Here is a 24,754-nt window from a genome sequence, read left to right as displayed (position 1 = left end):
GAATGAGTTGAGAAGCCATCCATACTCAGGCTTTTCTTTGTGGGAAGATTGTTCATCACTAATTCAGTTTCTTATTAGAATTCATTTTAGATTTTCGATTTCTCCTTGATTCGGTTTTGGTAATGTATGTCTTCTAAAGAATTTGTCCACTTCATCTAAATTGTGTAATTTGTTGATATGGAGTTGGTCATAATATTTTCTTATAAATTTTAAATTTCTATAGGGTTGGTAGTAGTGTCCCTGCCGTCATTACTGATTTTGGCTATTTCTTTGTTGCTCTTATTTTCTTGCTCAATCTTAACTAAACAGTTGTCAGTTCTGTTAACGTTTTTCAAAGAACCAACTTTTGTTTCTGTTTTTGTATTTTGGCCACACCGTACGGCTTGTGGGATCTTAGTTCCCCAACCAGGGATCAAACTCTGGTGGAGTCCTAACCACTGGACCTCCAGGGAATTCCCCTCAAAGAACCAACTTTTGGTTTCATTGATTTTCTTTATTGTTCTTCTGTTTTCTATTTCACTGATTTCCAACCTAATCTTTATTATGTCTTTCCTTCTGCTTGCCTTGGGTTTATTTTGCTTTTCTTTTGTCTAGTTTCTTAAGGTGGAAGCATTGTTTATTGATTTGAAATCTTTCTTCTTTTCTAGTGTGGGTATTCAAAACTATAAATTTCCCTCTAAGCATTGCATTAGCTACACCCATAACATGATACGTCACATTTCCATTTTAATATACTTTGAAATATTCTCTAATTGCTCTCATGATTTCTTTTTTCACTCATGCATTAAAGTATAGTGCTTAACTTCCAAATATTAGGATTCCCCAAATTTCCTTCCGTTGTGGTTTTTTGTTGTTGTTGTTTTGGGTTTTCTTGGCCATGCCACACGGCATGTGGGATCTTAGTTCCCTGACCAGGCATCTAACCCACACCCCCTGCAGTGCAAGCACTGGAAGGGCAGAGTCTTAACCACTGGACCGCCCGGGAAGTCCCATGTTGTTGATTTCTAATTTAATTCCACGGTGAGTTAAAAGAATAGACTCTGTATGATCTCACTCCTTTTAAATATAGTGAGATTTGTTTTATGGCCTAGCACTTGATCTATTCTGGAGAATGTTCCACCTGCTCTTGAAATGAATGTGATTATGCAGTTGTTTGGTGAAATAGTCTACATATATCATTAGGTTGCATAGGTTGGTAGTGTTTTTTAAGTCCTCTGTACCTTTGCTGATTTTCTGTCTGCTTTTTCTATAACTAATTGGGAGTGGGATATTGAAATCTCCAACTACTATTATTGTGTTGTCTACATTTCGTTTTTTTAATGACTGAAGTAGAGTTGACTTACAATGTTGTGTTTCTGGTGTACAGCAAAGTGATCCAGATTCTTTTCCATTATAGTTTATTACAAGATATTAAATACAGTTCTCCATGCTGTACAGTAGGACCTCGTTGTTTACCTGTTTTATATATAGTAGTTTGTATGTGCTAATTCCAAAGTCCTAACTTATCCCTGCCCCCCCCAACCCTGGCCCTTTCCCCTGTGGCAAAACCATAAGTTTGTTTTCTATGACTGTGAATCTGTTTCCGTTTTATTAATAAGTTCATTTGTATCATTTTTTAGATTCCACATATAAGTGATTCATATGATATTTGTCTTTCTCTGTCTGATTTCACTTAGTATGATAATATCTAGGTCCATCCATGTTGCTGCAAGTGGCATTATTTCAATTTATTATGGCTGAGCAGTATTCCATTATGTATATATACATACCACATCTTCTTTACCATTCATCTGTCAGTGGGCATTTAGGTTGCTTCCATGTCTTGGCTATTGTAAATAGTACTGCTTTGTACATTGGGGTGCATGTATCTTTTTTGAATTAGAGTTTTCTCTGGATATATGCCCAGGAGTGGGATTGCTGGACCATATGGTAACTCTACTTTTAGGTTTTTAAGGAACTTCCATGCCAGTTCTCCATAGTGGCTGTATCAATTTACATTCCCACCAACAGTGTAGGAGGTTTCCCTTTTCTCCACGCCCTCTCCACATTTATTATTTGTGTCTACATTTCCATTTAATTTTCTCCATTTTCTTTCATGTTTTTGAGGTTCTGGTAGTAGATGCATATATATTTATAATTGTTATACCTTCCTGATTATATACCTGTTATACCTTCCTGACTCTTTTATCATTTTGAAACATCTCTGTCTCTAGTAATATTTCTTTGTCTTAACATCTATTTTAGCTGATATCCATATAGCTACTCCAACTCTCTTATGGTTACTGTTTTCATGGCATATCTTTTTCCATCTTTTTACTTTCAACCTAATTATGTCTCTGAATCTAAGGTGTTCTCTTGCAGACAACACATAGTAGACTCTTGCCCTTTTTGTCCAATATGAATATCCCTGCTCTTTGATTGGATTGTAGACCATTCAAATTTAATGTAATTAATAATACGTTTGGATTCACTTTTGCCGTTTTGCTGTTTGTTTCCTATATGTCTCTTCTTTGTTTCTCTGTTCCTCTTTTACTGCCTTCTTTTGTGTTAAAAAAATTTTTTTAGAATATCATTTAAATTCCTCTGTTAATTTTCTTACTACTTAAAAATTTATTTTATTAGTGGTTATTCTATAGATTGCAACATCTTAACTTACCAAAATCCAGTTGTGATTAATACTAATTTAATTCTGGTAAAATATAGAAACTTGGCTCCAGTATACGTCCATTCTCTCCCCTCACCTTTATATTATTACAGTTATATGTATTACATTTATATGTAGTGTAAACCCAACAATAAAGTGTTACGATTATTGCTTTACACAATCTTATGTCTTTTAAAGAAATCAGGAGAAGACATAAGGAAAATATATTTATAGAGTCTTTTATATTAACCCACGTATTTACCATTTCCAGTGCTTTTCATTTCTTCCCATGTGTTCACATTGCAATCTGATGTCACTTCCTTTCAGTCTGAAGGACTTTCTGTAATACGTCTGGAAAGGCAAGGCTGTCATCACTCCCATTAACAGTGCCTCTGGATGTGAGCATCACCCACTACACCCGATCAATTGAGGCCCCTTTAATCACAGCACCATAACTGCCAGTCCACACGGCCTGGCCAACCCACTGGGCTGGAGGAGACGGAAGCAGTACTGGCAAGCATGCCTCGGATATCCACTATTCTTATCCAAAGTTCAGCAGTTTTCAGACATAAACACTTCTCAGATTGTGCTACGTCTTTGGTCAATTTCCAGGGCACTTAAATGTTGTTCTTGTCAGTTTTTTTTAGCTTTACGGTTGCTATCTGGGCAGAGGATTTGCTAACCATTTCACTTGGCCGTAGCCAGAAGTCTGCTTCCTCCCCATGTTTCTGATTCATTAGACCTGAGGTGTAGCTGGAGAATTTGAATTTTAATGAGTTCTCAGGTAATACTAACGCTAATGCTGCTGGCCCAAGGACCACACTGAAACCCACTGCTTTAGGTTAAATCAATCTCTTTCAGATGTGAAAACAACTTTCTCAGATATGAATTCATTATGAGCACACAAAAAATTTTATTTTAAACTTGCTGCAGGGGAACAAGGCATCCAATAAAACCAGTTCAGATATTTCCTTTTGGTGGAAACTTTTGGTAGAAGTAAAGGTTACTAGATAATTTTGTTAACATCAGCTTCAAGACAGGCCAGTCGGGTGAAACACTGTCTGTTCACACCAGCCTGATGGTCAGCAATTCGGGTGATTCATAACAAGACACGCCAGTAAGTCTGGCAGCCCACGGGGGCTCTTAATCTCATCAGAGTCTACAAGAAAATTGCTCAATTATTTTATCATGAATGCTAGGCACTTTCCACAGGAGGTTGTTGATTTTACCAGGCCCCTCTGTTCTTCTCCAGACGGCCCTCCTCAGATAGTGGAAGTGGACAGTTTTCTCTCTCATGTGTAAATGCCGAGTTTCCTCCCTTTCCTGCTTTTGCACCCCAGGATGGACTCTGGGCATCTAGTTGGCAGAAGTCAGGCAGCAATAGAGGAGGGCACTGCCTATCCATGTGTTGTCATCGGGATCCCCGTTGGTTTCTGCTGCATAGCAGCTGGTCCATTCTGCTTCTGGACCGGTGACAGCTATGGCGTGACTCGTCCTACCACTATCATCTGTGGTTCCGACCACTGCCATCTTGTCACCAAATCCCCACTTCTTTTGCATTGCCCCCAGTCTTCTGCTGGTCCCTGGTCAACTCGGCCTTTTCATATCCCAACAAGGGGGCCCACAGGAACGTCAGGGGGCTCTAGGTGCTAGGCACAGGCCACATTTTACTGCTCCAACTTTTCTATCCTGACAGCTCCCTCTACACCCCACTGCCCTGCCCTGGCACCATGTTGAAATGTATCCACATGGACCCTCTCTTAAAACTTTGTTCCTCCTCCACCCACTGTTGTATGAATGCCACTGGCATTCCTAACTTTGTCAAGATCTTCCATTTCATCTGGGTGTTTCTACCTCAGCCCTCAGCACTCACAGGGAGAGAGGAAGTGAGGACCCAAGTGGCACACCCCACTTGCTTGCCCTACAGCTCTCTCCTTTTTCCTCCCTTCCCATAATGTTGAAGGAAGAATGTTTTACTTTCTCCACCTCAGAGGATCTCAAACTTTTGCTGCATCAGAACCCCTTGGAGGGCTTATTAAAGCACAGATGACTCAACCCCATCCCCAGAGTTTCTAATTCAGCAGGTCTGAGATGGGGCCTGAGAATGTGCATTTCTAACACATTCTCAGGAGATGCTGCTGCTGCTGGTGCTAACCACACTTTAAGAACCACTGGTCTACCTTCTACCCTGATTTCTTGCTACCCCTGATCTCAAGTAAAATCCTATCGTCTTTTCGCAAAACTTGATACTTGGTTTGTTAATGGATGCTAAAGGGACTTAGAAAATCCTTTCTTCTCAACAAAAGATTTTCAAACTATTATCTTCTAAGGTGGGGATGACTAATTTATTGTCCAGACAGCGATACCTTTGATGCTTAAATGGGTTAATAATAATAATAATGCCAGGACCACAGGAGTAGTCCGGACTGCCGTAGGCAGACCAGGATGCCTGTTCACCCCGTGCTACGGCCTCAAGAAAATCATCTTTGGAACTCAAAGCAATTACTTCCTTGTTCTAGGAGTAAACAAGCTCTCCTTCCCTGGGGCAAAGAGGTTGGTGGCTCAAACTTGGAGATGGAAGGGCTTCCCTGGTGTTGCAGCGGTTGAGAGTCCGCCTGCCGATGCAGGGGACACGGGTTTGTGCCCTGGTCCGGGAAGATCCCACATGCCACGGAGCAACTAAGCCCGTGAGCCATGGCCGCTGAGCCTGCGCGTCCGGAACCAGTGCTCCACAATGGGAGAGGCCGCAACAGCGAGAGGCCCGCGTACCAGAAAAAAAAAAAAAAAAAAAAATCTTGGAGATGGAAGACTGACAGGGAGTGTGATTTAAGAGGGAAACAAAACACAGTGGTTTAGTATTTTCAAAACATTATCCCCATTACAGTAAGTCCTCTACGTACAAACCAAGTTGTGAACTTTCAAAGAGGCGAACGTGCGTCCCATCAACGTCAGGTGTGAGTAGAATTTCAGCCCTCCGTCTCCTGTTGCTGACGATCCTTCAGCTCTACCATCTCCCACCTCCTCTCCCTCCTCTAGTCAGTAGCTCTTCTTGCCTGTTCACTCGATGCCAGCCCCTGGATGCCAGCTGTTGTGCTGTACTGCTGTACTTTTCAAGGTACTGTACTGTAAGGTTAACAATGTTTTCTTGTGTGTGTGTGTGTGTGTGTTTATGTATTATTTGTGTGAAAAGTATTATAAACCTATTACAGTACAGTACTATATAGCCGATTGTGTTGGGTACCTAGGCTAACTTTGTTGGACTTACGAACAAACTGGACTTAGAAACATGCTCTCGGAAGAGAACTCGTTCGTATGTAGGGGACTTCCTGTATATACATTTGGAGTTAACCGCCTTAGCACCAAAGCGCCTAACCAGCCTGTGGGCACAAAATAAAGGCAGTTTGCATTTCTTCCTGGCACAAGCCTCACCACCTCTATTGGAAATTAGCCCTTTTCTTCATCACCCCGTGTCCTTAGTTATTTCTGGGCATGCCCAAAGTAGCAGCTCACAAGTGCCCACAAACCAGAATGTCAGCTGCAGCCCCCATATGGCCTTGTCCTTCCTCTTCTGCTCAGGCTTCCTGTTCCCATCCGTAGTCCACAGAGCCACCTGGAGAAGTGTCACTCCTGCAGCTTCCCATCATGGGGACCCCGTTCTAGGCCAAGGGTGCTCCTGCAGATGCTCCCTCGTCTCTGGTACCAGAGCATGGCTGGGTTTTATGCAGAGCCTCTCCCCCAACTTCCTGCCACACTTTGTTTCCTGGGCCCCAAGTTGGATTTTTTTTTTTTTTTTTTTGTCCACGCCACGCAGCATGTGGGATCTTAGTTCCTCAATCAGGGATTGAATCTGCACCCCCTGCAGTGGAAGCATGGAGTCTTAACCACTGGACCACCAGGGAAGTCCCAAGTTGGATGTAATTTGAAGGCAACACAAATAGGATTTGCTGATGGTTAGAATATTGGGTGCAAGAGGAGAGGAGTCCGGGCTGATTCCAGGGTTTTGACTCAGTGAATGAGGTTGTTATTAATTAGGATGGTTGGGAAGATTGTAGATGGAGCAGGTTTTCTTTGGAAAAGATCAGTAGATTCATTTTGGACACAGTCTGTGATGTCTTTTCAATATCTAAGATAAGAAATGTAATAATGGACCTTCCCTTTCGACTTCTATGCCATTACCGTAGACAGAACTATAAAGATTATTTTCCAATTCCAGCAGGCACTGTTGGGTGCCTGCCCAACTGCCCTGTTCCCTTTATTCCACACTGGCAGAACCCTGATTTTGTTCCAGTGTCTAACCTCACCTGTGTGACTGGAGAAAATGCTGGTTGTCTAAACCTGCCAGGGTCACCCCATTCTGCATGTCAGTGAGGAGTAGAAGGGTAAGCCTGGCAACCACTCAATTCGGGTCAATGAGACGTCGGGGGCAGTCATTTGGAGGCTTCTGGGAAATGTTCTTTCTTTAAAAAAGATTTACAAAAAGAATTGGTCTGGCTTTTTCTCCTGGATGTCCTAGGGCAACCATCCTGCAAACATGATGTGAGTAAAAACAAGCTGAGGATGGCCAAGCTGAAAGATAGCATTTTCCAGCCCATTAGTTAACTAACTGGAACCATCCTCTCTCTGGATCTCTTCTGCAAGATGACACACCCCTTGATTGGTTAAGCCATTTTGAGAAGGGTTTTCTTCACTTGCCTGTTAAAGCATCCTAACTGGTACACAAAGTAAGGAGAGAAAGTCATCCTGAGGAGGAAACCACAGAAAGTTCAGGGCAGTAGATTAAGGTGCCCATTTGTCACTGGCAAGGTCAGGCCGTACCAGCAGCAGGGCAATTTCCAGTGCAAAGAACTGACTGGATTATGAACTTGAACTAGAAACTGCTTGTATTGTCACAGGTCTCTACTTTTTCTTTGCCAGAGAGGGCCGGTGTTTTACACTGTAGGGGTATCTGTGCCCAAGGCCTTATCATCTCCTGTCGACTCCGAGCTCCGCCCTCCTACACGAGACTGTCCTTGGCACCGAGTCAAGTCCATGAATTGCTCTCACACTTCCTATTCCACTTTGTGCTCACAAGCGCCTGTTAGGAGGCCAGGCATATCCCCAATTTACAAACTGAGAATTAAGACTTTGGGGAGGTGATCACAGCCTAGAAATGGCAAAACCCCGACTTGAACCAGGGTAGATTCCAGGCTGGCACTCTTTGACCCACACCATGAAATTTGTTTTAAAGTCTAAAATGACGTCATTGTTCTTACTTGGTTATTCTAATTTTACATGTTAAACATGATTAAAGTAACTAAAATTGTAAGACTCCCATGTGTCTTGATTCAAACAAAACACACACTAAATACCTAAGGTCTCTAGGGTATGTTTGGTTTTCTGTTACTCTAACAATAATTTTCTTTCATATGCCACTTGATCAAGACTGTTTTTGCCCTTACCAGTTTTCTTACAAACGTGCTTTGAGTTAACCTTTTAATGCCTTATATAACAGGGTTCAGAATCACATTAATTCTAGAAGTGACCTTTTTATTACTCTTGACAATTAACAGGTATTTAAATTTATAGCAGTCCTGTTACATATGCAATTCGTTGTGTGTGAACCAGCGTGGTATGTTTTTCTTCTCATAAAGCTCTTCATTTGCATTGGAATAAAAACTGCATTGGTTTGAAGTGAGAAATTTAGTCCAGTTTTACCAGGAAGGGAAGTCAAACCAGTTCCGCTGGGTGGGAAAGTTGTTCAGTTTGGTTTTGTTAAGAGCCAGTTATTTCAACAGGAAAATGAGTTTATTTGGGAATAGCAGAGGAATTACAATTCAGGACGGTAAACTATGGCGAAACATAGGCAAGTCCTAAAAAAGTGGTTCTTAATAAGTTGGTTTGAGAGTGAGTGTGGAATGTCCCTACTGTTTATTTTTGCCTTTAAGATGAGAAATGTTCCAGAAATGTTAATGTGCTGAATTTTTCAAAGAGCAAATCATTTTTTAAATGTTCCAGGAAGGTTTGATTTTGACAAAATGTGTACGAGGTGAAAGGAAGTTTATCCTCTAATTATTTGTGTACACATTTTATAGTGAAAACACCCTTATTAACCAGGACATCTGGGGTAGAGTATTGATTCTTTTCTCTGGCGTTCTTGTATCTCAGTTTCTTCTACAGAACGAGGGGTTGACAAGATGTATGAGTTTCTTGTTACTGCTGTAACACATTACCACAGACTTAGTGTTTTAAAATGACACAGATTTATTTTCTTGTGTTTCTGGAGGTCAGAAGTCAGATGGGGGTCTCACTGGGCTAAAACCATGGTATTAGCAGATCCGTGTTCCCTTCTGGAGTGTCTTGGGGTGAATCCATTTATTTGCCTTTTCCAGTATCTAGAGGCTGCCTGCATTCCTTGGCTCATGGCCATTCCCTCCATCTTCAAGGCCAGAGTCAGCAATGGCCAATTGAGTCTTTCTCACATTACATCACTCTGACGCCGACTTTTCTACCTCCTTCTCCCACTTGTAAGGATCCTTGTGGTTACATTGAGCTCACCCTTGTGATTACATTGACCCAGCTCAGCCAGAATTATCTCTTTATTTTTTTATTTTATTTTTTAAAATAAATAAATAAATTTATTTATTTATTTTTGTCTGTGTTGGCTCTTCATTGCTGCGCGCAGTCTTTCTCTAGTTGTGGCGAGCAGGGGCTACTCTTTGTTGCGGTGCACAGGCTTCTCATTGCAATGGCTTCTCTTGTTGCAGAGCAAATTTGTGGCTCACGGGCTCAGTAGTTGTGGCTCGCGGGCTCTAGAGCGCAGGCTCTGTAGTTGTGGCGCACGGGGTAAGTTGCTCCACGGCATGTGGGATCTTCCTGGACCAGGGCTTGAACCCGTGTCCCCTGCATTGGCAGGCACATTCTCAACCACTGCGCCACCAGGGAAGTCCCACCTCTTTATTTTAAGGTCAGCTGATTAGCAACCTAAATTCCATCTGTGAACTTAATTCCTCTTTGCCATATAACCTAATATATTCACAGGTTCTGGAGATTAGGATGTGGACATCTTTGGGAGCCGTTATTCTGCCTACCACACTAGGGAATCTCTTAGATCTTTCCAATTCAAAATTTTATGAAAAAACTCAATATAATTGTCCTCCATTACTGTAACTTTAAAGTGCAATAAGTAAAACCCAAACAACTAGGTTATAGGGAAAGAAGTAGAATGATATTTTATTAATTGTTTAAATTTTATTTTTATAAAAGGAACTATATTCACATAGTTCAAAATCCAAAGCATAGGGCTTCCCTGGTGGCGCAGTGGTTGAGAGTCCGCCTGCAGATGCCGGGGACGTGGGTTTGTGCCCCGGTCCGGGAGGATCCCACGTGCTGCGGAACGGCTGGGCCCATGAGCCATGGCCACCGAGCCTGCGCGTCCGGAGCCTGTGCTCCACAACGGGAGAGGCCACAACAGTGAGATGCCCGCGTACTGCAAAAAAAAAAAAAAAAAAAATCCAAAGCATAATAAGGAATAGATTGAGGGTCTCACACCCATCCCTAGTCATGTGTATGTATCATTATTGAGCCATCCCCTACTGTATTACTTTCCTAGGGCTGCCATAACAAATTATAACTAACTGGATAAGTTAAAATAACAGAAATGTATTCTCCCACAGTTCTGGAGGACAGATGTCCAAAATCAGGGTGTCAACAGAGTTCTGATCCCTCCAGAGGCTCTAAGGAAGAAGTCTTCCTTGCCTCCTCCAGCTTCTGGAAGCTCCAGGCATTCCTTGGCTTGTGGCTATATCACTCCAATCTCTGCCTCCATGGGCACTTGGCCTTCTTCCCTGTGTGTATGTGTGTGTGTCCTCTCCTCTTCTTACAAGGACACCAGACATTGGTTTAGGGTCCACCCTAATCCAGTATGACCTCATCTTAACTAATTATATCTAGAAAGATCCTATTTCCAAATAAGGTCACATTCACAGGTGCTAATCGTTAGGACTTGAACTTATCTTTGGATGGAAACGTGGAAGTTTTCAGTTATGTGCTATTAGAACAGAGGCTGCATGTTTTCTTATGGACTTGTATGGGTATTCTTATGGATTTATGAAATGCCTCTGAAATACAAATTCCTAAAAGCGTAAATGCTGAGCCATAGGTTTTTTTTTTTGCCAAATTGTGCTTCAAAAAGGTTGCAGTTATTTCCATCCCCACCCTCAGTGTTTGTTTCCGTACAGCCTCATCAAGCTTCCGTAATACCGGTCTCTTTATCTGCCAGTCTGAGAGGTAAAACTAAGATCTCACTTTAAATTTCCATTTATTTGATTATTCATGCAAATGACCACACTTCCTTGTGTTTATTGACTTTCTAAGTCTGTGAATTGCTAGTTGTTTCCTATTCCCTCTTGAGCAGCTGATCTATTTTTTATTTAATCCACTTCAGGCATTTTTGGTCACCATCTTTTCTTTGTTCTTTCTCTTAAATGGAGCTTGATCTTTTACGTAAATCTAAGACAAGAGATTGTGTGAAAGTCCATACCTACAGTGAAGGGGTATTTGCTTTTCAGGGCTAACTTTCTATGATACAGCTCTGACGTGAGTAGGGAAAGTACCTAATAAGAGTATGGTATCTGTGGTGGTTGTAATTTCTGGCGAGAGAGAGGGAGAGAGGGAGGACAGTTATATCAGAAATGAGGTATGTTTGAAAGTGTGTCAGTGGGTGGGAGTTTATACAAAACTGTGAGAAGGTGAAATCCCTTTTTCTCTTTTTTTTAAATGAGAAAGCTTCAGCTGGGTTATCAAACTGGTGGTAAACATCCAACAGACTGCATGTTCATCCTGAGTTTCTCTTCCCAGCACAGAGTCATTTAGTTTGTAATTAAGAAAAGTGAGGAGGGTAACTCCACTTCTGGGTACACATCCAGAAGAACTGAAAGCAGGACATGATCAGGTATCTGTACACCCAGGTTCATAGTAGCATAATTCACGAGAGCCAAGATGTGGGCACAACCCAAATGTCCATGGACAGATCAATAGATAAACAAAATGTGGTCTATCAAAGCAATAGAATATTATTCAGCCTAAAAAGGAAAGAAATTCTGACACAGGCTCGTGTCCCCTGCATCGGCAGGCGGACTCTCAACCACTGCACCACCAGGGAAGCCCTACGCTCTGCTTTTGAGTGAGACACAAAAGGACAAACACGGCTTGATTTCACTTATGTGAAGTATCTAGATAGTCAAACTCATAGACACAGAAAGTAGAGTAGTAGTTGCCAGGGACTGGAAGAAGGAAGTTGTTTAATGAGTACACAGTCTCAGTGTACAAAACTCAGTCTCAGTTTTGTGAGATGGCAAGCGTTCTGGAGATGGATGGTGGTGGTGGATACACAATAATGTGAATGTACCTGATGCCACTGAACTGTGCACTTGAAAGTGTCTGAGATGGTAAATTTTATGTTATGTGTATTTTACCACAGCTTAAAATTTTAAATTTAAAAATGTAAAATTTATGTTGTGTATATTTTACCGCAATTAAAAATAAATGGAAGGAGGGAAGGAAGGAACAGTGAAGAGTGAAGAGTGAAGAGCGGTTGTTTTTAACGTCATTTCACAGCAGGTAATTTCCAGCACAAGAGGCAACCCCAGGACAGCGGGCCCTGTAACTGAATTCTACTCTCAGTCCTTTACAGCCAGGCCCCGTCTCCAACCCACTGGTTGCAAGAAGTCTTCTAGATATCAGAAATGGCTCCTTGTCTAGAACTGGCAGCGTACAGCACTGCTTAAAGATGAAAAATGGGTAGTTCACTGGGATTCCTGTGTTGCAAGGTCAGTTTTTGTTGAAGAAAAGTAGAGTATAACATCCTTCAGGGATCCTTTGTTCAATCAGTGGTGGCTACAAATCCCTCTCATTGTAGGTGACTAGGGAAGAAAGGACTTGCACTGCCCCCCTGCCGACATGAAGCTGTTTAGTATGCAGTTAAGAATAGTGGGGTGGGGGAAGGTTTTTTGCCCTGGTTCTCACACCAGGCACTCATCCAGCCACCCCTTACCAGCTCTTCCCCTGCAAGAAGGGGATGTATCCCAACTAAATGTCTGGACCAGTGTCTGGCATCCATAAGCATTTGAGAATGAGTAACTTCCATCCCTACCCCAAACAGCTGGTTGGATATGTGAACCCAAGGCCTTTCTTGGGGACTTGTCTCACCCCTGCCGCCACCCCCCCTCTGCCCAGCATGCCAGAGCCCTCGGGTCCAAGGATCTAGAATAGGCCTGAGGAGAAAGGAGAGCTGGCTAGGAGGTCCCCCTGCAGGCCCGAAGCCTAAACTTCTCCTACCAGCTCTGGGGGAAGGAGTGGTTGACTTACCTGTGATCCCTTCTGGGCCATTTGAATTTACCATGCTCTGGTACTGTGTAATCTTTTCCAAAAATATTTTATTATATATTTTTAAAATGCTTAACTATTAAAAATACTACTAAGATAAATTTTATAAGATGTAAGATTCACCTCTGGTTGAGACCGTTAAAAACAAGACAACAGGCCCCAAATGGAGTCGCTTATGTTAAGCCCCACGTCACCAAACCAAGACAACTTAATTACAGTTTCTGCTCTCCTAGAAATGGAATCTTTAACCGGTCAATCAGGAATCACCTGATTCCTAGAATCGCCTGACTCCTAGCACTAGTTAGGTAATCTGCCTGACAGACTCGAAAGGAAAGTAACCTGCTCTAACCACCTGGATTTTTTGCCTTGTATAATGTCCTTGTTTCTGCTCCCTTCTACCTATAAAAAGCTTTCATTTTGTACAGCTCCTCAGAGCTCCTTTCCATTTCCTAGATTGGATGCTGCCCGACTCAAATTAATTTTGCTCAAACTCTTAAAACATTTAATATACCTCAGTTTATTTTTTGACAAGACAGAGGTAGAGTTTTCAGTTCTCAGAGAGTTTTTCCCTTCAGAATGAAAAATAACTGAAAGCCATCTCAGAGCGGTGCCTTTCTTCAACTTTGACCTTGCCTACCCTGCTCATCATTAAGCCTCCAGTGCCAGCATAGCGCTGGGCACAGAGTAAACCCTCAATAGGTATTTGATGAATAAATCAATTGATGTCAAAACAAAATGCGGGATACTTATGATCCCCAATTCTGCATTTTCCTAAAGAAAGGATATTTGGGGCTTCCCTGGTGGCGCAGTGGTTGAGAGTCCGCCTGCCGATGCAGGGGACACGGGTTCGTGCCCCGGTCCGGGAGGATCCCACGGACCCCACATGCCGCGGAGTGGCTGGGCCCGTGAGCCATGGCCGCTGAGCCTGCGCATCCGGAGCCTGTGCTCCGCAACGGGAGAGGCCACAACAGTGAGAGGCCCGCGTACCGCAAAAAAAAAAAAAAAAGAAAGGATATTTGGGTCATGGTATGGTAATGTAATTAAATACATACTTGGTCCTTGTCCATTTCTGACACAGAGCTCCTAAAATCCTTGCAATTTCCTAAGTGACTAGAAGGATGAAAGTTCTTTTTTATGTTAATGAGATGACTTTTGGATCCCCCTAAGGGTGGGAGTTGGTTGCCAGAAGAACTGACCACGTGATTAGAGGCTGAACCTTTTGGTCCCACCCCCTCACCCCCAGGGAGGGGAGAGGGGCTGGAGGTCGAGTCAGCCACCAATGGCCAATGACTTAATCAATGATGCCTATGAAATGAAGCTTCCGGAAAACCCCCAAAAGATAGGGTTTGGAGAGCTTCTGAGCTGGTGAACACTTGGAGATGGGGGGAGAATGGTATGCCTGGAGAGGGCATGGAGACTCCACGCCCCTTCCCCATACCTTGCCTTACGAATCTCTTCCATCTGGCTGTTCATATCCTTTTATAATACACCAGTAATCTAGCGAATTAAATGTTTCTCTGAGTTCTGTGAGCTGCTCTAGTAAGTTAATCAAACTCAAGGAGGGGTCTTGTTGGAACCTCCAGTCGGTCAGAAGCACAGGTGATCAGCTGGCCTTATGCCTGGCTTCCGAAGCTGGGGAAGGGGCTAGGCGTGTGAGACTGAGCCCTTAACCTGTGGGATATGATGCCCTCTCTGAGTAGGCAATGTCAGAATAGAGTTGAATTGTGGGACACTGAGCTGGTGTCTGGAGACTTGCTGGATAGTGTTGGGAACCACCCTCCCTACTGCCACCAACACCCTCCCCTCGCACAATGGAATGCAATTGGTGCTAGAAACATTTTACATAGAAACCAGCCGGGTATATAATATTTATTGTTCATTAATTGAGGTGATAGATGAGGACCTCTGATTTTAGGCTTGGCTGAGATTCCCAGATGCTTAAAACTGGAGGAAGAAGGAAAGTATCTAACTGGAGCTGTGGAAGCCCACGATGCTGGGAAATCCCTTTCAGGGCAACCGGAACGGCCCATGTGATGGGAAGTCATATTGACTGAGTCACATTCACGCTGAAGACACAGAGAAAGAGCCAGCCATGAAATTGATGGTTGAACAGGTCAGGTGTCTGGGATGAATCCACAGACCTCCAGATTTGGAAGACTGTAACAGACCCCCGTCTGGGAGTGTCAGCTGAAGCCCCAGACCAAGCATATAATTGAGGGAGTTCCCTGATGGCCTAGTGGTTAGAATTCCAGGCTTTCACTGCCGTGGCCTGGGTTCAGTCCCTGATCAGGGAGCTGAGATTCTGTAAGCCACAAGGCGTGACCCCCCCCCCCCCAAAAAAAAAAGGGAAAAAAGAAAGAAAACATCTGTCTGTGGCCCTGGCATCCTATCCAAGGAAGGCTGGAGGAGCATGGAAATCCTGAGAAGGACACTGGGTGGGCTGGAGGACCTCAAGAGAAAACAAACTCTGTCCTCCTCCTTCAGGATAGCCCAGTGTGTGGAGAAAGCCTGTGAGGTGAACCAAAAAGTTTTTTCTCCTCCCTCCCAGCCCCCCTCGCCACGCCACCCCCAATCCCCTGCTCCCTCAGGTCTGAATTTGTCTTCCTTTCCTCTCCCCTCCCCCATCCCTAAATAGTAAGGCTTGGCGGCCTCCTCTCAATTGACCTTTGTCTGATTTGGAGGTGGAAGATTTTTGCAAGTGTCAACAACAGTCTCACAGTGAATAAAGCTGTGAACTTACCCCTTTTGTACAAATTGCAAGGCAATCTTCATTGTAACATTACCTCAACCGGGAAATGTAATTCGATAGAAGAAAGAGGTTTGTTAATCTTTCAGATTCCCCCCCTTTTTTTTTATTTTTAAAATTATGTGTTGCCCAAACTGAAAATTGGCACCACCTATGGGTTCTGGATGCAATCAAATCAGAAATGATACTGAGGCCAGCTGGGCCTGACGCAAGAGCCCGGTGGGGTCAAACTGACGTTTTTCTTCCATATTTGATGAGTGGAGAAAAACACTGGATGTGAATTCTCAATAACCAGTCTACTGTACTTTTCTTGCAGACTGGCTGTTGCTGTCCATTTCCCAGTCCTGCCGTTGAGCCAGGTGGGATCCTTCTTCATGCCAGTTACGTGGGCACAGAGGCTGGACTCTTCCTCCAAGGTCATGAGCAGGTACCCTCACTTGTATGAATGTGTCACAAGGAAAGGGCATTGTGTAATAAAGAATTTACCCTTGCCCAAAGAGAGATCTGCTCTTTGCCCTCAGCTCCCCAGAGGTGATCTCTAAGCCCTTAGGCTCTCCTGCCTGATAAGAGTGCCTTTGTGTTACAGAACCAAATGTAGGTCCACTTGCCCACGGGCGCCAATCTACTGACACCAGGTTGTGGTGAAGGAAAGTGCAGCGTTTATTGTAAGGCACCAGACAGAGTCCAGCGCAGCTAATGCTCAAAACACTTGCACCCAGGGAGGTGTTTTTAAAGGCAAGGTGAGGGAGGGGAGTCCCAGGGTGTGTGATCAGCTCACGCACTGTTCTCTGATTGGTTGGTGGTGAGTGCTGGTAACATTATCAGTCTTCAGGCGCCAGTAGGTCTAGGGGCTATGTGCTCATGGTCATCTTGTAGTTCACGTTTTCCATTTGGTGGTGGTTTGGGCATCTGTAAAACAATTCAGGAAATGTGCAACAGATACTGTTATCTAGGTGCTTCAGAGAGGAGCCAAAGCAGAGGACGTGGGGGGGAGGGGTCTGTCCCCCGGCAGGCCCCATAGTGTCCTGATCAGTTACATTTGTTTACCCGGAGGACGCTGAGTAGGAACCTCTCCCGACTGCGCCCTATTTGTCTCTTCTCTTGACTGGTTTTCATCTGTATCTTTTTGCTGTAATAAAGCATAACTGTGAGTATAATTGCTTTCAGCAAGTTCTGAGGGTCCTTCTAGTGAGTCACTGAACTTGGCGGTGGTTGTGGGGACCCTGAGCTGGCCTCTGGTGTCAGAAGTGAGAGTAGTCTTGGGGACAGTTCCCTAACTTTGCAGGCACTGACTAGGACTCGATGCTCATGGTCTCTGGACTGGACTCTCCTCTCACTGGCTGGGTGAGCTGCTTCGTCTCTCCGAGCCCCTTTGCCTCAGCACTCAGCAGGGAGGGTCATCTGTACCCTCTGGGGGAGGTTGCTGTGGAGGTTGAGATAGGAGTGAGAGGAAGGGCTGTGCAAGTTGTCCAGCTGCACGGAAATGCGCCCACTTGGTGCCGGTGGACTGAGTGCCCTCTCACGTTTGGGCACGTTTGACGACGATGGTAGTGACGATCCCATTCCTACAGTCTGACAGACCTCATCTGTCTAGACAGGGAGGAGAGAGGGGCTGGGGCCAAAGAATAAGCACCTGGAGCCCGAATGGAAGCCATTTCTCTAAAATAAGGTCTTAGGAGCCACTTACTGGAAGTGGTGGAAGGATGCAACCTCTCTGCGCACGATGAGACACACCTAAGTGACAATGCACCTGTCATTCATCAGAAGAGCAGAAACTCAATATCTTGACAAACCACTCTGTGGCGAGGCTGGAAGTGGGCACAACAAAATGGTCCAACCTCTGCTGAGGAGAATTGAGCAATAGCTAAGAAAATTACAGGGTATTTACCCTTTGACCTAGAAATAGCACTTCCGGGTACTACCCTCAATTACCTCTAGCAATACAAAAAAAATTGTGATGGTTATTTATTACAGCATAGTTTGTAACGCAGAATATTCAAAACAACCTAAATGTCCGTATGTAAGAAATTGTTTGAATAAATTATAGCATGTCCACACAATGAAGTAGCACATTGCTATAAAAACCAACAAGGAAGAACTCTATGAACTGATACAGAGTGATATCCAGATATATGGTTACATGCAAAAAACAATCAAACAAAAAACAAAGTTCATCAAAATGATTATAGATGTAATAATACCTCGAGTAAAAAAGAATCTGTGAATCAGAATGATATCGAAGAACAAATAAACAGGAAGAGTGAAGAAAGCTCTTCTTTCATTATAAGGGAAAGTAAAATGCCAACTAAAATGCCATAATAAATGTGGTGGGACTAATACAAGTAGAAAACCAAGTCACCATTTTTCACCCATCATAGCAAATCATCACTATAATCATTGATTCAGGCTCGAATCATAATGGATGCTAAAACTACTGGCTTACATTTTGTTGGGGAAAAGGATACTTGTAACATGCACAGAATCTTAAAGCTGTCCCCCCAGATTGCTTATCAGCTACATACTTACCAGAGGACACCACCTGAGTTAAGAGATTTCAATCAGCATCTCCAATAATAGGACAGACTGGTGACATGTCTCCTGATGGATGCACTGAAAAGACCACAACATCACAGATACTGTGTTCCTGCCAAAAATGCACAAGCTGAACCAAATCATGAGGAGACAATTATATAGACCCAAGCTGAGGACATGCTACAAAATAAGGGCCTGTACTCTCCAAAAAGGTCCATGTCATGAAAGGTAAAGAAAGGCCTGGGAAATGTTTCAGATTTTAAAAGACTAAAGACTACATCCAAATTTAAAACTTTTGTGTACCAAAGGATACTATCAACTGAGTGAAAAGGCAACCTATGGAATGGGAGAAAATATTTGCAATTTATGTATCTTATGTGAGATTAATATACAGCATATATGAAGAACTCCTGCAACTCAACAACAGCATCAAAAGACAATGCACAGGGGCTTCCCTGGTGGTGCAGTGGTTGAGAGTCCGCCTGCTGATTCAGGGGACACGGGTTCGTGCCCCGGTCCGGGAAGATCCCACATGCCGCGGAGAGGCTGGGCCCGTGAGCCATGGCCGCTGAGCCTGCGCGTCCGGAGCCTGTGCTCCGCAACAGGAGAGGCCACAACAGTGAGAGGCCCGCGTACCGCAAAAAAAAAAACAAAAAAAAAAAACACAAGACAATGCACTTATAAAATGAGCAAAGGAATTGAAGAGACATTTCTCCAGAGAAGTTGTAAAAATGGCCAATGAGCAAATGAAAAGATGCCCAACATCACTAATCATTAGGGAAATCTGAATCAAAACCACAGCACACAGCACAGGAGGTGAATCTCAAAACCATTATGCTGAGTGAAAGAAGCCAGACACAGAAGTTTACATCCTGAGATGACTCCATTCAGAGGAAATTCTAGAAAAGGCAAAGCCATAGGGACAGAAGGCAGATGAGTAGTACTTCGTGGTCCAGATCGGGGCGGTGATGAGGGCAGTGAGGCAGGAGGGGACTTCTAGGAGTGATGAAAGAGTTCTGAAACGAATATAGCAGTCACAGGACTGTGTATTGACAAAATTCATGGACCTCTCGACTACAAATGGGAGGTATATGTATATCAGTAAAGCTATAAAATAACAATCATGAGGAGGAAGAGAAGGTCTTGAAAAAACCACATCTCAGACTGAACTCTGCCACGTGCACTCATGAGCAGGCTGACCCAGCAACCCTTAGACGTCTCTTCTGGAAGTCCATGTAGTCCGGGCTGTAGGGCCTCAGCCTCCAAACCCTCGCTCTCTGAAAGGTTCACTCAGGGCGGATGCAGGGATTACAGTTCCGGTGTCAGGTCTCGGGACTCAGGAACAGACGCCACCAGTGAGCACCTGCACATGTGGGTGGTTCAGAATCCTAAACCCCGGGTACCATTCAGAGAAGTTCAGGCCACAGGACTGGCTGGATTCTTATCCCCTGCTCAAACCTGGGGGGCCTGCACAGTAAGCCCAGCTAATCCCCACGTCTGAGCGCCATGACTACACAATGAAAACTAATTTCTACCGTGCATTATAGCTAATTAGCAGAGACTCTGGTGTTGATCAGAGATAAAAATAGCTGAGGAGCTTCCCTGGTGGCACAGTGGTTAAGAATCCACCTGTCAATGCAGGGGACACAGGTTCAAACCCTGGCCCAGGAAGATCCCACATGCCGTGGAGCAACTAAGCCTGTGCGCCACAACTACTGAGCCTGCGCTCTGGAGCCCGCGAGCCACAACTACTGAGCCTGCGTGCCGCAACTACTGAAGCCCGTGTGCCTAGAGCCCGTGCTCCGCGACAAGAGAAGCCATTGCAATGAGAAGCTCGTGCACCGCAGTGAAGAGTAGCCCCTGCTCACCACAACTAGAGAAAGCCCACGAGCAGCAACGAAGACCCAAAGCAGCCAAAAATAAATAATAAATAGAATAAATAAATTTTTTTTAAAGTAGCTGAAGCATTTGTAACAGCTGACTCTGGATGGTGGGCTTTTTAATTGTTTTTAACTTTGTATTTTGGGAAAAAGTCAAACCCACAAAAAAGTTGCAATAATAGGACAGTGAACTTCTTTATACCTTTTATCCAGATTCACCAGTTGTTAGATTTTTGTCTCATTTGCTCATGAACCCTCTCTCTCTTTCTCCCTCTATATATGTATATATTTATGTGTATACATGTATATAGAAATATATGTATATATTTGTGTATAGATACATATGTATATATGTGTATATATGCACCCAATATTTGTACCTATTTATCTATCTAATATATAAAGAGACATTTTTGCTGAACCATTAAGTCTAATATGTCCCCTTTGCCTCTAAATAATACAGGGTATATCTCCTAAGAACAAAGACATTCTCTTACATAATCTCAGGAAAATCGTCAAATTCAAGAAAATATTAATACAATATTATTGTGTAATATATTTTCCGTGTTTGGATTTTACCAGTTGTCCCAATAATATCCTTTATAAACCTTTGTGTTCAAGCTGGGCTCCAGTCACGGGTTAAGCAAGACATTTCATTGTCAACTTCTTTAATCTCCTATAATCTGGAACAGTTCCTCAGCGTTTCTTTGTCATGACATGGACATTTTTGAAGAGAAGAGGTACATAATTGTGTACAGGGTCCCTTGATTTGGGTTTATCTGATTATTTACTTGAGATTATTCTGTTTACACATTTTGCGTCTGGAGTGACGTGATCTCAGTGTGTCCTACTACTAATATTTTGAAACGTTGGACACTTGCGGTGGTCATTTACATTATGATGTTTGGGATAGTTCCCCACTATAAAGGTGGTTTTCCTTCTGTACAATTAATAACTCAGCTGTAGGCAGATACTGGGAGCCTAGGTGAATCTCCTTCTCCCAAACTAACTCACCCAAAAGAATCAGTTAGTAAACTTGGGCCTTTCAAAGAAAATGAGTCTCCCCTGTACTCAGCAAGATCCTAAAGATACAGCCATTCGTGCTATACCTATTTTCAGGATAAGTAAGATAGCTTCACACTTATGAGGGTTTTTTTGTTTTTGTTTTTGGCTACGGGGCATGTGGAATCTTAGTTCCCCAACCAGGGATCAAACCCACACCCCCTGCAATGCAAGCACTGGAAGAGAGGAGTCTTAGCCACTGGATTGCCAGGGAAGTCCCTCAGTTCTTAACTGGTGTCCTCAAGGTGTCCTTGGATAGAATTCAGGGGGTCTTAAACTTAGCTGGGAGAGAAATTAGGTAGTTATTTTCACCAGCCTCCGACTGAAATTGAGCATCCTCTTCAATTATGAATGAGACAACAAACCAAAGCAGTACCAATGGCTGTGTAACCCATGGAAACTCCAGACGTTTCATATCGCATTGCATCTGATGCAGAACATTATTTATACTCATCACTCCCTTGAAATCAGAGCAGTTAATTAGATTCATCACTAGAGCTTGTGATTTAACGCATTAACAAAAGAGCTAATATATTACATATCACAAATCTGAAGTACATTTTGTTAGTAGAGTTTCAACGTTTCCTTTGTAATCCTATGTATTTTATTTTATGCACCTGTCTTAGTCTGTTTGGGCTGCCATAACAAAATACCGGTAGTATCTGCTTGAATTCTGAGTAATCTTTGCTGTGCATTGATTGTCCACCTTCATAGTCCTGATCAGTGCCTAGCTGGCTTGGCCTTTTATTTTTTTAAATTTTGGCCATGGGGCTTGCGGGATCTCAATTCCCTGACCAGGGACTGAACCCGGGCCATGGCAGTGAAAGCGCCGAATCCTAACCACTAGACCACCGGGGAGCTCCCTGGCTTGACCTTTCCTGTCTGTCTTTCCTACTGAATGAGAGGCGCCGTAGGATCATTCTTCATTCCAGCAGCACCTAACCCAGTGCTGGAACACTGCACATGGTTAAGAAATGTTCGTGGAGTTGAATAGATGCTCCCATTTTGGAGTAAGAACACTCAGGCTCAAGTGAGAGGAAATAACACTTGGCAGCCCCAGGGTTAGAACCCAAGGCTTCTGGCCCCTGGTCTGATCCACTCTTGAGCACTAAGAGCCTGGTCAGTTTGCTTTCATGACCCTGAATTTCTCTCAAACAGCTGTTAGTAATGTTGTCTTCCTGGACTGAGTGAACAGTCTTTCTGAAACAGGCTTAATGCAAAGATAAGTATATCAGTAAGAATTATACCCATCAATTTCTGTTTGGATGTGAGTTTTCAAATGTTAAATGATTCCTAAAACCTCTGAATTTCTTCTTCCCAGGAGCCCCACAGACCCCTTTTCACCCTTGTATGTGAAGTTTTTCAAATATTCAGAAAAGTACAGAGAATGACTTAATGAACCCATCCCTTGGATTCAACAATGATCGTTTTGCCCCGTTTTTGCTTCCTATTTTGTTCTATATAATTTCCTGAAGCATTTTAAAGTAAATTACAAACATCGTAGCGTCTCAACCCTAAATAAAGAGGACAGGGCTTCCCTGGTGGCGCAGTGGTTGAGAGTCCGCCTGCCGATGCAGGGGACACGGGCTCGTGCCCTGGTCCGGGAAGATCCCACATGCCGCGGAGCGGCTGGGCCCGTGAGCCATGGCCGCTGAGCCTGCGCCTCCGGAGCCTGTGCTCTGCAACGGAAGAGGCCACAACAGTGAGAGGCCCGCATACCGCAAAAAAAAAGAGAGAGAGAGAGGACAGCGCCTTTCAGAACCATAATTCCTTCGTCACACATCAGAAAATTAATTCCCTAATACCATTTTGCGCACAGCACATATTCAGATTTTCCCAGTTGTCCTTAAAAAACCATTTTATTACAGCTGGTTTGTTTGAGTTAATGTAGGACAATTCCCTGCTTTTCCTGCATTAAATGCCGGTGTCTTATTGAGAAAGCCAAATCAGTTTTCCTGCAAAATGTCCCACATTTTAGATTTGGTTGGTTGCTCCCTCATGCGGTCATTTAACCTGTCTCCTTTACTTCCTGTCACCTGGAATTTAGACCTAAGATCCTGCTCAGACTTAACAAAAATATTAAACAAAATATTAACAAAAATATTAAATATTGAAGTAAGAATACTTCAGTGCAGTGTCTTGTGCTTTGTATTTCAACACACCAGGATGCTCAAAATAATCCGGTTGCCCCATTGCTTACGATGCTAAGATTTGGTGAGTTGTGGTGAGGAGAGCCTGATCCCTCATGGAAGAATTGTGTTTCCCTCTTTCAACTAGCAAGTATCCTCTGGCATGACACTTGACACTCTGTCCCCCATCGGTCTTTCACCCAAAGATTTTCTCATCTATTGATTAATGTTGCCTGAATCAATTATTTTATCAGAGTTTGCAAAATGGTGATTTTGTACTATGATTTTTCCATATTAATTAGCTGGTATTGAAACAGAACAGGACCCTATGGTCCTTGCCCCACCCCGTGTCCTCAGCCTGCCTTTTGTCTGTGAAAAAACTTTAGCCCAAGAATAAGTCTGATCAGAGAAGTGAGAAAATGCAGAAACAAAGGAAAACAGTCCAACAAGACTAAATAGTAATATTTAGTCATTAAGCAAAGTCAAGGACCATTAGTTCCTTCTCAGGGGCTATAGATGATATTCTGAGCCATATCCTGTGAGCTGTCTTATAGATACTGAAACTCCTACCAGGTGGGAGAAGTTAACTACATGATGACCAGACTGTAGCCATGAGGTAAGCTGCCACAATTCCAAGAATTGGCCTCAAGGAAATGGGAACAAACCGACCCTGGAACTGAAGATTAACTGTACCTAAGACAATCAAGATGACGCTGGTCAGACCAGCGATGACCGATTTCAAGATGACCGTCAGAGCTGCCTGTGCTGTTCTGCACGTAGCCCCTCCCTCCGTCTATGAAAGCTCTTGCCCATGGTTGTCATTTGTAGGGGGAGTCGGCCTTTGGACAGGAGTCCGCCCCACCCCCATTGCTGACATCCAAAATAAAGCAAACTTTCCTTTCCACCAACTTTGCCTCTTTATTGGCTTTTGAGCAGCGAACAGCTGGACCCCGCTTTTGGTTACAGTATCCTTCTGTAAAACAGAGCCCTTTCTCATCATTCAGCCCTATTTGGTCACCCTGAAATATAGTTCCTAAAGTGAAGGCAAGATAATTATTCAGTTATTTCCCTTCAATGATCATTTTTCAGAGGAAGTAAGTTACCTCCAATGGTGACAGACACATTCTTCTTGGGGAGGAACCTTCTCTTTTGGTTGAATATCATAATCAGTTCATGGTTTGGGGGAGCAGATTTTTTTGGGTCTCATTCTAGGGTTGCAAATAAAAATAGGATTACAGTCAGACCTGTATAGCCTCAGGTTCTGCATCTGTGGATGCAAATAACCATGGACCAAAAGTACTCCAAAAAAAAAGAAAATCCCCAAAAGTTCCAAAAATCAAAACTTGAATTTGCTGTGTGGCAGCAACTAGCATTTACATTGTACTTACAACTATTTACA

At 43.4% G+C, this 24,754-nt stretch overlaps 1 long non-coding RNA gene across 1 annotated transcript in view; it reads left to right on the top strand.

Moving 5' to 3' along the window:
• The window catches only part of LOC112408613 (uncharacterized), a 63,700-nt gene that overhangs the window by 6,054 nt on the left and 32,892 nt on the right, over positions 1–24,754 (top strand). The window contains exon 2 of the long non-coding RNA XR_003004980.1: positions 16,069–16,179. This is a non-coding gene — a long non-coding RNA (uncharacterized LOC112408613). The remainder of the gene's footprint in view (positions 1–16,068; positions 16,180–24,754) is intronic.

Source organism: Neophocaena asiaeorientalis, unplaced genomic scaffold, assembly GCF_003031525.2.
Source record: "Neophocaena asiaeorientalis asiaeorientalis breed wild unplaced genomic scaffold, Neophocaena_asiaeorientalis_V1.1 scaffold45, whole genome shotgun sequence".
NCBI classification, from domain to species: domain Eukaryota; kingdom Metazoa; phylum Chordata; class Mammalia; order Artiodactyla; family Phocoenidae; genus Neophocaena; species Neophocaena asiaeorientalis.
Note: the sequence above shows the minus strand (reverse complement) of the source record. Positions and strands in the feature narration are given on the sequence as shown.